Genomic DNA, 14,508 nt, shown 5'->3' with positions numbered 1-14,508 from the left:
AAAAATAAATTTTTGACATTTTGACATTAAAAAGAAATAAAAATAAGACATTATTTCATAAGCCATAAGACATTACCCAATACTCCCTCTGTATGTGTAAAAGACTAGAGACCATTACACCTAAAACCAAAAGAGAAAAAAATGAAGAGGAAAAGTTCTCTTAACTGAAAGTTCTGCCACACAATAGGCAGACTCTCCTGCTGCAGCCAAAATTTCCAGAAGGAATCAAAGCTCTTATAACCCAATCCAAAGTTCCAAGGAGAAAATTGAGCTGACAGTCATATGTTGATATACATGTACATATAGCACCACTAGAAATGAGGTATCTAAGTTCTCTGAAAACAAATAAACTGAATACCATGAGAGCAAACTTATCTGCTAATAATTCCTGGCAAGCATTAAAATAAATTTAGAGGAGCTAGTGATGCTGGACGTGTCCAGAAAATGAATTACACTGAGATATATAAAACAAAACAAAAGCTTACTATACGTTTTCAGTGGGATAAAATCTGAAAAATCGGCCAGAATCTTCTGAAAAATAGAAATAGGTAGTTCTGTAATGACAAGCTACAGTTAGAATATCGTCCTGCATGTTAACCTCTATAGGCAGTTTGAGAGCCCCTGTCACTGGCAGCACCTTGGACAGAGGATTCGGTGGTTTCATTAGCCTCAGTAGCCTTCTGGGGGCTCTTGTTTAGGAAGGATTCTATCTCCTGATCTATGAACATGCTCCACCTCTTCCTCTTGGAGTAAAACCATCTTCTAAATAGTTTTTCCCCTACATTGTTTTGTTCAATTACAATGAATTACAATGAATTGTTTTGTTCAATTACAATGAATTACAATTTTGTTCAATTACATAAAATTGTGGTATTTCAAATGTAAATGTGTAAACCAGGGAAAAAAGGTAAAAATATTTCCATACTTAAGGCACAAGATTACTACAGTATCTTTCACTAACTGGTCTGCTAGCATAGCCTTTCATGCTACAAATATCTTATGTTACTAACACTATAGCATCCCCTGCTTTCCCTCATCCCTTACTTCAGATTGGTCACTGCTAATCAGTCTTCTAGAAACTTCCTTCCCATAACCCAAAGGGAAGAAAAAGCTTACTTGTTCTTATTTCCCTTGAGCACACTTACACTTTCTCTCTTCTTTAGTCACATACCAGATCCAAACCATCTTCCTCAGGTAACAGTCATCATTGGACACCTACCCACTGGCAGAGCTCAATTTTGTTTGTTTCTGTGTCCACCATCCTTCTGTTATTTGACTATATTTTGATTGATCTAAGCCAGTGGTTCTCAAACTTTTCGGTCTCAGGATCTCTTGACACTCTCAGAAATGATTGAGAACCTCCGAGAACTTTTGTGTTATATATCACTACTTAACATAATAGAAATTAAAACCATAGGGTGCCTGGGTGGCTCAGTCGATTAAGTGTCAGACTTCAACTTAGGTCATGATCTCACGGTTCGTGAGTTTAAATCCTGCGTCAGGCTCTGTGCTGACAGCTTAGAACTTGGAGACTCCTTCAGATTCTGTGTCTCCCTCTTTTTCTGCCCTTCTCCTGCTCATACTCTCTCTCTCAAAAATAAACATTAAAAAATTTAAAAAAAAAACCAGAAATTGAAACCAGGATTAAGAATTTATATTAAAGTACTAATATGCCTACAATGTTAATTTAAAAAACATATTTTAATGAAAAGTAACTATATTTTCCAAAATAAAATATTTAGTTAGAAGAGTGGCACTGTTTTACATTTTTGCAAATGTCTCTAATGTCTGGCTTAAGAGAAGACAGAATCTCATATCTGCATGTGCATTTAACTCACGGCCATCCCATGCCACGCAGCCTCTAGGGGACTCCACTGTCCACTCCTGAGACAATACAAAGGAAAAGGGAAAAAATTTAAAACTATCAAAAAGGATCTGCTTCCCAGACCACTGTTAGGAGTCACTGGTTTAAACAAATCATGGAGGTACCTCAGGGATGAGCATGTGACTCAGTTCTCCTCAATGAGGCATAGGACCCAGTTCTCAATGACACAAGAAGGGGTGTCTTCTAGATGTTTTGGGGAAAGGTTTCTTTCCCCTTTAAAAAGAAAAAGAGGGGCGCCTGGCTGGCTCAGTTGGTGGAGCGCATGACTCTTGATCCCTGGGTTCAAGTCCCACAGTTGGGTGTAGAGATTACTTAAAAAATAAAATCTTTAGGGGCACCTGGGTTGCTCAGTCAGTTAAGCGTCCAACTCTTGGTTTTGGCACAGGTCGTGATCTGGTGGTTTGTGGCTTTGTCAGCTCCATGCTGACAGTGCAGACCCTGCTTGGGATTCTCTCTCTCCTTCTCACTCTGCCCCTCCCCCGCTTATGCTCTCTCTTTCTCAAAATACATAAAAACTTAAAAAAATAATAAACATAAAAGAAAATATTTAAAGGAAAAAAAAAGAAAAAGGTGTTTATCAGCCAGTGATTGGTTTAAGAATAGAAAGGACTCTAAATACATCAAATAAAAAGGGATTTGATACAGGGAATAAGGTGATTAGAAAGTCATTGAAAGCCTGGAAAAGCAGACATCTGGAGGCTGCCCACGGGACTCTGGTTCAAGGTCACATCAATGTAGCTGCAATTCAAAGATTAAGAAACTGCTATAACTGGGGTGCCTGGGTGGCTCCATCCATTGAGCGTCAGATTCTTTTTGAGAAAGAGAGAGCACTCCGTGCACGAGTGGGAGAGGGGCAGAGAGAGACGGAGACAGAATCCCAAGAGGGCCCTGCACTGTGAGCACAGAGCCCGACTCGGGGCTTAAACTCCTGAAACTGGTGAGATCATAACCTGAGCCATTATCAAGAGTCAGATGCTTAACTGACTGAGCCCCCCAGGCACTCAAGCATCAGACTCTTGATTTCAGGTCATAATCCCAGGATTGTGAGATGGAGTCATGCTGGGTGTAGAGCCTGCTTGAGCCAGTCTCTCTCTCTCCCTCTCTCTCTCTCTCTCTCTCTCTCTCTCCCTCCCTCCCACCCCTACCCCCCATCTGCTGGCACTCTCCTGCTCTCTCTCTCTCTCTCAAATAAAATAAAGTAAAATAAAATAAAATAAAAAGAAGCTGCTACAACTTCCTCCCACTCACGAAAGTGGCGACTGGACTCAGGAGTCCCCTGGAAGCAGTTGCCACCTCAGCCACAACAAAACCCATCTCATTTCCACCTTGTACCTCTCTCTCCTACATCCAGTTGGCAGGACCTGATTCATAGTCTGAATTCTAGCTGGAATTCTAGCTGGAACCTGGAAAATACTGTGTTTAGCTTTCTAGATTCTCAAAATAGATGACAAATAAAATGGATATTGAGAGAATCAATCCAAAACTCCACCACAAGAGGGGAAAAAAGATCCCTTTCTTTATGCAGGATGCCATGCTACCTGGTCACCAGGAGGGGAATTAAGAGGCAGTTCATGAAAAGAGGACGTGCTGAGGATGGCACAGAGGAAATGGGAAAGGATAACATGGTTGAACTACTGAATTAATCAACTTGAAACTGCTTACTTCTAGATTTCGTATTATATAAGATAATAAATCTCATTATTTAAGCCATTTAAGTTACATTTTAACCCAATCTCTTCTTTTTTCTCCTCCAGTCTTCTGCCTTCAAGTCCTTGCCTTCAGGTTCTCATAATGTATGAAATTAACAACCTCTCTTCTCCCCTTTCAGTCTCAGCTACAATCCATCTACAATATACTTTCTCTGAAGTACCCAACTTACTATCATATCCGTAGAGAGCTGAGTCAATTACTTAAATGGTAAAAATGTAGAGGTCCACTAAAGGCTCCTAGTTCAAATATCTTCCCTTCAATTGCATACAGAGACTTCACCATTAGAGAGTCATTTCCTTGAGGGATTCTTGGCATGTGATTCTTGATTCCAGGGTCATGAATTTGAGCCCCACATTGAGCATAGAGTTTACTTTAAAAAAAAAATAAGTCATTTCTTTGAGTTTGAGTTTGGACTTTTTAATCTCAAAAAGTAATTTTTAGGGGCGCCTGGGTGGCTCAGTCGGTTGAGCGAACGACTTCAACTCAGGTCATGATCTCGCAATCTGTGAGTTCAAGCCCCGCGTTGGGCCCTGTGCTGACAGATCAGAGCCTAGAGCCTGTTTCAGATTCTATGTCTCCCTCTCTCTCTGCCCCTTTCCCGCTCATGCTCTGTTTCTCTCACTCTCAAAAATGAATAAATGTTAAAAAAATTTTTTTTAAAAAGTAATTTTTAATTTCTGGATGAAATTATGTAATGTATAGAATTTGCTTAAAACTTATCTAGTGATGGGCATGAGGAAAAGCAGACATATGGATAAAATCAACTTGACCAAGAGTGGTTAAGACTGTTGAAGCTTGAAGCTACCTAGGAGTAACAACCACCACAACAATAACGACCACAACTTCTGTATATGTCTAAAATTTGAAATTTCTCATCTTCTTAGCCCACTTAAAGAAGTCATCCTGAAAATTATAAATACTCGGGGCGCCTGGGTGGCTCAGTCGGTTGAGTGTCCGGCTTTGGCTCAGGTCATGATCTCACAGTTTGTGGGTTCAAGCCCCGCATTGGACTCTGTGCTGACAGCTAAGAGCCTGGAGCCTGCTTCTGCTTCTGTGTCTCCCTCTCTCTCTGCCCCTAACCCACTCGCATTCTGTCTCTGTCTCTCTCAAAAATAAATAAAAGTTAAAAAAAAAATTTTTTAAAGAAAATTATAAATACTCCACCTGAGGGTTATACAGTAAGAGATGATCAGATATTAAGACTTAAAGAGGCATTATATGCTCAAATTAAGCTGCATTGCTACAACTAGGCTAGAGGCTATGGATGTGAGCTTTGTTGGAAGGAAAAAATGGATGAGGCAGATGTTGTACGTGGCAGCCCAATGACCATATCCAGCTATCGTTTTGTTGGTTCACAAAGAGCGTAGTGAAACATGGTTAAAATAATTTCACTACCTGCATTACCTATATTAAAAGATTTTATGTAAATGAATGCAGATTTTCCTATATTTTATTTTAGAGAGAGGGCACAAGTGAGCAAGTGGCAGAGAGAGAGAGAGAGAGAGAGAAATGGGGCTCACCTGAAGCTGGGCTCAAACTCCCTGATGCGGGGCTCCAACTCACGAACCCTTTGACCATGACCTGAGCCCAAGTCAGATGCTTAACCGACTGAGCCACCCAGGCACCCTAGATTTTCATATTCTATTAAATGCATGAGATCTGTCCAAACTGGATCTTCATTCCCACAAGCAACATACATTCTCTGCTTTGCCAGAATCCTCACCAAGCCTGCTTCCCATTCGTTATAGATAGCAGACATTCGTTATAGATAGCAGAGCCAGACTGCTCTGGGTTTGAATACTGGCTCCACTACTTTGTGCTCTTGGACAGTAATTTATTCTCTCTGTGCCACTATTTCCTCAAGTTAAATGGGGATTATAATAGTATCTTTATCAGTGGGTTATTGAGAGGAATAAATGAGTCAAAATATATCAAGTGCTTAGAATAGTGCTGGGCACATAGTAAGAGCAAATAAGCATTTGTCATCAACACTGTCATCATTATCATTTTCTTAGCTCTATAAGCATTTGAGTTTACCATCCCCGGCTCCAATACTCAAACTTTAACATATATTAGAAACACATGGGGTTTGGCTTTAAATGCAACTTATCAGGGGTGCCTGTCTGGCTCCATCAGTAGAGCATGTGATCCTTGATCTCAAGGTCATAAGTTCAAAACCCACATTAGGCATGGAGCCTCATTAATTAAAAAATGATAATAATAAATACAACTTATCAGATTCCAACCCAATCTTGTTTACTACATTCAATTTGGAGACCAAGGGATGTGCATTTTAACAAGCAGCCAGATGATCAAATGTTTTTTTGATATTGTACCCCATCAGTAAACATTTCAAGAAAGCACCCTCAATATGACATTTACTTATTTTTATGAATTACTACATCAGTCACAAAACCAACATATTACCTGCATTATAAAATTGTACAAAAACATTTTAGAAAGACAAAATAAAGGTAACTAAAAATAATTCTATAATTTACAAAATCAAGACTTTTTGTTCTTACTAAAAATGTTGCCAATACTAACTTTGTAGTGAGAGCAAAATGACTAATTATGGTCCTTTCAAATTTTTTAAATCTTGGTTTGACACTTTGTGAGATAGCAATTCACAAAAACACTTCTAAGTTCAGTTTATTTTTGTACTTGATCTTAATGGCTATCAAAGCAAAGACGATATTTCATAAAGGTTTGATATATAATAAACACTTAGGGCAAAGTTTATCAATAATGATAAGTGCCTGAGTGGCTTAGTCAGTTCAGCATCTTACTTGGGCTCAGGTCATGATCTTGTGGTTTGTGGGTTAGAGACCCATGCTGGGCTCACTGCTGTCAGCATGGAACCTGCTTGGGATCCTCTGTCCCCCTCTTTCTCTGCCCCTCCCCCACTTGCGCACACACACACACACACACTCTCTCTCTCTCTCTCTCTCTCTCTCTCTCAAAAATAAATATTAAAAAAATGTTAAGGGATAGAAAATAATGATAAGAATAAAAATTTTTGTTTCAAGTAGTCCTCATAATTTTTTTTTCTTTTCTTTCTTTCTTTCTTTCTTTCTTTTTTTTTTTTTAATTGGCTTTATGCCCAATGCAGATCCCAAGGCAGGGCTTGAATTCATGACCCTGAGATCAAGACCTGAGCTGAGATCAAGAGTTGGGGGTGCCTGGGTGGCTCAGTTGGTTAAGTGTCTGACTTCAGTCTGGTGATGATCTCACAGTTCATGGGTTCAAACCCCACATCGGGCTCTGTGCTGACAGCTTGGAGCCTGGAGCCTGCATTGGATTCTGTGTCTCCCTCTCTTTCTGACCCTCCCCTGCTCACGCTCTGTCTCTCTCTCTCAGAAAATAAATAAACATTAAAAAAGTGAAAAAAATTATAGACCTCAAAGACATGTTTTTCTTTTTTTAAATTTTTTAAAGTTTATTTTGAGAGACAGAGCGAACAGGGGAAGGGAAGAGAGAAGAGAGAGAGAATCCCAAGCAGGCCCTGCGCCGTCAGTGCTCAGCCCGACACGGGGCCGAACTCACCAACCATGAGATCATGACCTGAGCCGAAATCAAGAGTCAGATGCTTAACTGACAGAGTCACCCAGGTGCCCCTCAAAGAGATGTTTTTCGATGTGGTTATGTATCTGTTGATATTTATCATATTGGAAATTAAAACAGAAAAAATTTAAAAAACAAGAATCTCTAAGCGCACATTCCATTTGCAGCAGAATGATGATGGCATCCATGTCACGGAGCCTATAGAAAACCCCACTGCATACTTAGGAGAGTTTGAGAGTGGAAAAAGGCACAAACGTCTTAGTGCTATGTATTTGGGGCTCACAGAACTCCTGTGGGTCCCCAGACCTCACTTTGAGAATCAATGCTCTAGGGAACTTTTTTTTTTTAATTTTTTTTTTTTAACATTTATTTATTTTTGAGACAGAGAGAGACAGAGCATGAACGGGGGAGGGTCAGAGAGAGGGAGACACAGAATCTGAAACAGGCTCCAGGCTCCGAGCTGTCAGCACCGAGCCCGACGTGGGGCTCGAACTCACGGACCGCGAGATCATGACCTGAGCCGAAGTCGGCCGCTCAACCGACTGAGCCACCCAGGCGCCCCGGGAACTTTTTTTTTTTTAAGTAGGCTCCAGGCCCAACGTGGGGCTTGATCTTACCACTCAGAGATCAAGTGTTGCATATTCCACGGACTGAGCCATCCAGGCACCCCTCCAGGGGAATCTTTTTAAAGCCATAGGTTAATTTTGTGAGGGTTGGTTTCATTAAACTAGATAATACAACCTACAAATCTAGTAACTAGGCTTGGGTAATCTGCAAATGGCCCCGTATTCTGGAGTGTGATGATGCCTCCATGTCAGGAACCCCCAGTCTTTCATCAGAATAACATATTTGATATTGAGTGACTGATATATGAATGACAGGGTACTAGAGTGAAAAATCCACATACTAAATACTGATTGAGCTTAATTTCACATTTGCACAAAAATAAACACAAATGCAAGGTATAATACTTATTCCAACATTCCAAGTAGTCTACACCCCACTTTAGACCAGTCGGTGTAGTTATGCGGGGTATTGCCTAAAGAGAAGAGCTGAGGAGAGGACCCTAGTATAGGTTGAACTGTGTCCGCTAAAAAGGGATTTTGAAGTTTTAACACACCCACTCTTCACCACCATCCCTGTGAATGTAACCTTATTTAGAAATAGTCTTTGGAGATGTCATCAAGTTAAAAGGAGGTCACACTGGATTAGGGTGGGTCCTAATCCAATGACTGGTGACCTTGTAAGAATAGGGAAATTTGGATACAAAGATACAGAAGACACAGAGACAGAGGGGAGAAGGCCACGTGACCTCAGAGGCAGAGACTGAAGTAGTACATCTACAAGGCAAGGAATGCTGAGAGCATGGGCAGCTACCAAAAGCTAGGAAGAAACCAGGAAGCGTTCTTCCCTAGACCTGCACAGGGAGTATGGCCCTACCGAGGCCTGGATTTCAGACTTCCAGCTTCCAGCCATGAGGAGAGAAGACATTTCTGGATTTCTGTTTTGTTTTAAGTAATCTCTACACCCAATGAGGGGCTTGAACTCATGACCCCGAGGTCAAAAGTCACATGCTCTTCTGACTGAGCCAACCAGTTGCCCCAACATTTCTGTTACTTTAAGCCAGTTTGTTATAGCAACCCTAGGGAACTAATGAAGGGGCCCATGTTTGGAGAGGCTTTTTGGGTCTTTGAGAAAAAGGTCTGAGGGCAGGGCTGGGAAAACAAATTCTAGCTGCTGTTCTGCAGTTCTATCTTTCAATAATGTACTAGCATTTCTCCTAACTCTATCACATTCTGAGCTATTAATGATCTATTCTTTATCCTATTTATTATCTATTTACTGAGTAGATATTTCCTTTCTTTATCCTACTTCTATTTGTCAGCGCTTTGACAATCAAAGCAAAATCTATTTAAAAAAAATTTTTTTAACGTTCATTCATTCTTTAAAAATTTTTTTTTTTTTTTTTTTTTTTTTGAGACAGGGAGAGACAGAGCATGAACGGGGGAGGGTCAGAGAGAGGGAGACACAGAATCTGAAACAGGCTCCAGGCTCTGAGCTGTCAGCACAGAGCCCGACGCGGGGCTCAAACTCACGGACTGAGATCATGACCTGAGCTGAAGTCGGCCACTTAACCGACTGAGCCACCCAGGCGCCCCACGTTCATTCATTCTTGAGACAGAGAGAGACAGAGCATGAGCGGGGGAGGGGCAGAGAGAGAGCGAGACATGGAATTAGAAGCAGGCTCCAGGCTCCAAGCTGTCAGCACAGAGCCCGATTCGGGGCTCGAACCCACGGACCACGAGACCATGACCTGAGCCGAAGTCGGACTCTCAACCAACTGAGCCACCCAGGTGCGCCCCCTTTTTTTTTTAAATAGGCTCCACACCCAATGTGGGGCTTGAGCTCATGACCCTGAGATCAAGAGTCATGTGCTCTACCAACTGAGCCAGCCAGATGCCCCAAAAGTCTATTTTTTGTTGTGTATTTCAATATGTTGGTTTGACTCTACAACTGGGAGGCCTCAGTAAATATTTGTTTACTAATGTAAGAGATAGGAAAGGTCTTCTAAAGGTTATGTGTTGGGGGCGCCTGGGTGGCGCAGTCGGTTGAGCGTCCGACTTCAGCCAGGTCACGATCTCGCGGTCCGTGAGTTTGAGCCCCGCGTCGGGCTCTGGGCTGATGGCTCAGAGACTGGAGCCTGTTTCTGATTCTGCGTCTCCCTCTCTCTCTGCCCCTCCCCCGTTCATGCTCTGTCTCTCTCTGTCCCAAAAATAAATAAACGTTGAAAAAAAAAAATTAAAAAAAATAAAGGTTATGTGTTGTAGAGAGATTGAAATTTCTGCAACTTAGAATTCACTTATAAGAAGTTCTCTTTTACACTGAATATGTGTTATTTAATGGTTTTTTACCTATAAATTTGAGTAGAAGCACTCTGTAGCTGATAATAACTTGTACCTATTCCTTTTTTTTTTTTTTTTTTTTGCTTAGGGTATTTCAGAATCGCTGATGTGTTTAGATGACTTTGTTGTTTATATCTATCTAAGTGTCATTTTTTTAATGGCATAAAACATTTAAACACATTTTGTCAATATGACGCCAAAAATACAGACTTGTCCTTTTCCCCTACTTTCACGTGTGAGATTTGAAGACATTGTTTAACATGTCCACCAAAGTATTATTTAATTATCTAGGACCTAGGGGTCAGCAAACTTTTTCTGGAAAAAAAAAAAGAATCAGTCAATTATTCAGGTTTTTGGATTTTACAATCCTTGAAAAACATAAAGGCCATTCTTAACTCATGGGCTGTGCCAAAACATCCACTGGCTACATTTGGCCTGCTGAGGACAGTTTGCTGATTCTAGAAGTCCCTTTGTTTGTTTCACTTGTTTGTTTCACTATTCACCATTGATTAAAAGTCTAGATCTTATGAATTCACATGTTAAGATGTATTTTTCTCCAGTAAGGGTAATATTAATCTGTCTGATAGAAATATAACATCAAAGGTTATGGGAAAAGAAGTTTATGGTTTATTATCAAAAGATATTAACTAACCAGTTTTGTATCTAACAGAGCAATTCCTTTTTTTTTTAAAGTTAAACTTTAGGGGCACCTGGGTGGCTCAGTTGGTTAAGTGTCCGACTCTTGATTTCGGCTCAAGTCATGATCTCCCAGTTTGTGAGTTTGAGTCCCAAGTTGAGCTCTGCACTGGTGGCGTGTGGACTGCTTGGGATTCTTTCTCTCTCTCCCTCTCTCTCTGCCCTTCCCCTTCTAGTGGACGCATGTGCTCTCTCTCAAAACAAGTGAATAAACCTAAAAATAAATATATAAAAATTTAAAATTCAAGATTTTTGTAGATTTACTTTCAGTTGTAAGAGATAATACAGAGAGATGCTGTGTACTCTCTACCCAGTTTCCACAACAGGAACATCTTGCAGGACTATAGTACAGTATATAGTCAGGATACTGATGAATAGAGTCAAGACACAGAGCATTTCCATCACCTCAAGGATCCCTCATGTAGCCATTTTTTTTAAGTTTATTTATTTTGAGAGAGAGAGAGAGAGAGAGAGAGAGAGAGAGAGGAGAGGGAGAGAGGAGAGAGGGAATCCCAAACAGGCTCCGCACTGTCAGTGAGGAGCCCAATGTAGGGCTCGATACCAGGAACCTTGAGATCATGACCTGAGCCAGAATCAAGACTTGGATGCTTGCTTTTCCATGCTACCCAGGGAGGGGTCCATACGGCACTGTCCTGTGTTCCTGTCATAACTTAAAGGGAAATTTTCACGATATCCCGAGCCCTTGATGTCCTACAAATGCAAGGAGGAGGATGTCCTTAAATTCCCCGCAGCGGGAACCCACCTAGGTGGCATCAACCTTGACTTCCAAATGGAACAGTTCATGTACAAGAGGAAAATTCGTGGCAGCTACATGATAAATCTGAAGAGAACCTGGGAGAAGCTTCTGCTGGCAGCTCGTGCCATTGCTGCCATTGAAACCCCAGCTGATGTCAGTGTCACATCATCCAGGAGTACTGGCCAGTGAGCTGTGCTGAGGTTTGCTGCTGCGGCTGCTACTGCTGCTGCTGGAGCCACTCCTATTGTTGGCCACTTCACTTCTGGAACCTTCTTCACTAACCCAGATCCAGGCAGCCTTCTGGGAGCCGAGACTTCTGGTGGTAACCGATCCCAGGGCTGACCGCCAGCCTCTCACGGAGGCGTCTTCCGTTCACCTGCGTCCCATCGCTCTGTGTCACAGACTCGCCTCTGCCCTCTGTGGGCGCTGCCAGCCGTTGCAACAACGGGGGAGCTCGCTCGGTGGGTCCCACGTGGCTGCTGGCCCGGGAAGTTCTGTGCGCGCGGCTCCCTTTCCGTGAGCACCCACGGGAGGTCCTGCCCGATCTCTGCTTCTACAGAGATCCTGAAACATCGAAGAGGAAGAGCAGGCCACTGCTGAAAAGGCCGTGACCAAGGAGGAATTTCAGGGTGAATGGACTGCTCCCGCTCCTGAGTTCACAGCTACTCAACCCCAAGTCGCAGACTGGTCTGCAGGCGTGCAGGGCCCTCGGGGCCCAATTCAGCAGTTCCCCCACTGAAGACAGGATGTACACAACTCACTGATGAGTTGAAAAAAACCTCCGTGTGTTCCTTCTCTATTTGTATGAGTCATCTACATGCCATCAGTAAGTATATGTGTTGTCAAAGTACATTGTTATGTACAATGTTACATTAGTTTCAGGTGTACAACATAGTGATTCAGCAAGGATATTCTGCTGTGCTCACCACAAGTGTGGCTGCCGTCTGTCACCACACAACACTACGACAGCACCACTGACTATTTCCCTAGGCTGTATCTTTCATCCCCATGACTTACTCAGTCCATAACTAAGCCTGTGCCTCCCACTCCCTTGCACCCATTTTGCCCTCCTCCTTCCCCTAGTCCCCTCCGGGAACCACCAGTTTGTCTCTGTATTTATGGGTCTGTTTCTGCATGAGTCACATTTTAAACTTTTTGCAAATAATACTTTGATATAATTACTTATCCCATGCTTGCCCCCTAAAGAGAGTTTCCAGTTGGCTCAGTTTTTTGGTTTTTTTTTTGTTTTTTTTTTTAATTTAGAAAACTTGTATCTAGTCATAAAAGCTCAGGTCACCTTTTCTCTCCTCCAGCCAGAATAAAAATATAATTTACTTTGAGTTTCAAAGTAATGAAACCTTCAGTGACAGGTTATTTCTGTGACATTTGGGGGTGAGTTAAGAAGAAAGAAATTTTAAAATAGCATTCTTATCCTATGCCACTGGCTCACTTTTCATTTTTTAAGCAATGATTCCAACAGCATATCAGTATAGGGATTTATGATTAATTGGTCAAAAAACCCCATGTGTCTTTCAGACTTCAATTTTTTGCTTCTAGTGAGAAGCAGATAGTACATGATAGAGATTATTACTTAATAGAAAAGGTATGTTTTCTCAGATGAGAAGATTAGAGGCCACTTAGTCTACTCCACTGTTTCAGAGCATGACTAAAATAATAATTTTTTTTTTCAATTTTAAGTAGGCTTCACACCCTGCATGGAACCCAACGTGGGGCTCGAACTCACGACCCTGAGATCATGACCTGAGCTGAGATCAAGAGTCAGACCTGGGTGGTTCAGCTAGTTGAGTGTCTGATTCTCAACCTCAGCTCAGGTCGTGATCCCTGGGTCATAGGATCGAGCCCCACATTGGGCTCCATGCTGACCATGGAGCCTGCTTAAGATTCTCTCTCTCCCTCAGCCCCTGCTGCACTTGTCCCCACGCTCTCTCTCTTCCTGCCCCGCTGAAAAGTCAGACACTTAACTGAGCCACCTAGGCTACCCTAAAATGATCATTTTATAAAAAACCCAACAACAACAAAAACTTATTTTGGGAAATCTCAAAAAACACATAAGTAGAAAGAATAGTATAACAAACCTCTATGTGACCATTTTAAATTCAATATTAGTAATATTTGGCTAAATTTATTTCATCCATACCCATAATTTCCTCCAATTCAGTAAATCCCAGACATATAATCTCATCTATAAATACTACAGTATGTACCTGTAAGAGATAAGACACATTGTATTTATTCATTTATTTATTTATTTTAAAATTTTATTTATTTATTTTGAGAGAGAGAGAGAGATAGAAATGAGAGAGAGAGCAGAGAATCCCAAGCAGGCTCCACATAGTCAGCACAGAGCCCTATGTGGAGCTTGAACTCACGAACCGTGAGATCATGACCTGAGCCAAGGTCAAGAGTCAGATGGTTAACCCACTGAGCCACCCAGGTGCCCCAATTTGATAACTTTTGACATATTATTTGCCTGAGAAATTATCACCACAATCAAGATGAATATAGCCATCATCCCAGGTTTCCTCATGCCCCTTGGTAATGTCTCCATCCCAATGTACCCGCATACTCCCATCCCTAAGTAACCACTGATCTACTTAGCATAGATTAGTTTGCATTTTCTAACATTTCTTAAAAATGGAACCACACAGGGGTGCCTGGGTGACTCAGCTGCTTAAATGTCCCACTTTGATTCAAGTCATGATCTCGAAGTTCATGAGTTTGAACCCACGATGGGCTCTGTGCTGACAGCTCAGAACCTGAAGCCTGTTTCAGATTCTGTGTCTCCCTCTCTCTGCCCCTCTCCCACTGGTGCTCTCGCTCTCTCTCTCAAAAATAAATAAACATTAAAAAAAACCTGTTTTTAAATGCTAAGGGGCCAGTACTGTCCCTTTCAGAATCCAAGTATAGAGGAAAGAACACTGCATTAGGAGTCAGAGATGAGGAGGTGCTCATTCTGGCCCAAGTGGGTTTGC

General features: G+C 41.7%; 1 pseudogene; it reads left to right on the top strand.

Moving 5' to 3' along the window:
- Window positions 1-1,979: 1,979 nt before the first annotated feature.
- On the top strand, window positions 1,980-12,254 carry LOC125153504 (40S ribosomal protein SA-like; annotated as a pseudogene).
- The last annotated feature ends 2,254 nt before the right edge of the window (window positions 12,255-14,508 follow it).

Source organism: Prionailurus viverrinus, chromosome A2 (assembly GCF_022837055.1).
Source record: "Prionailurus viverrinus isolate Anna chromosome A2, UM_Priviv_1.0, whole genome shotgun sequence".
NCBI lineage: Eukaryota > Metazoa > Chordata > Mammalia > Carnivora > Felidae > Prionailurus > Prionailurus viverrinus.
This window is presented reverse-complemented; position numbering and strand designations above follow the sequence as displayed.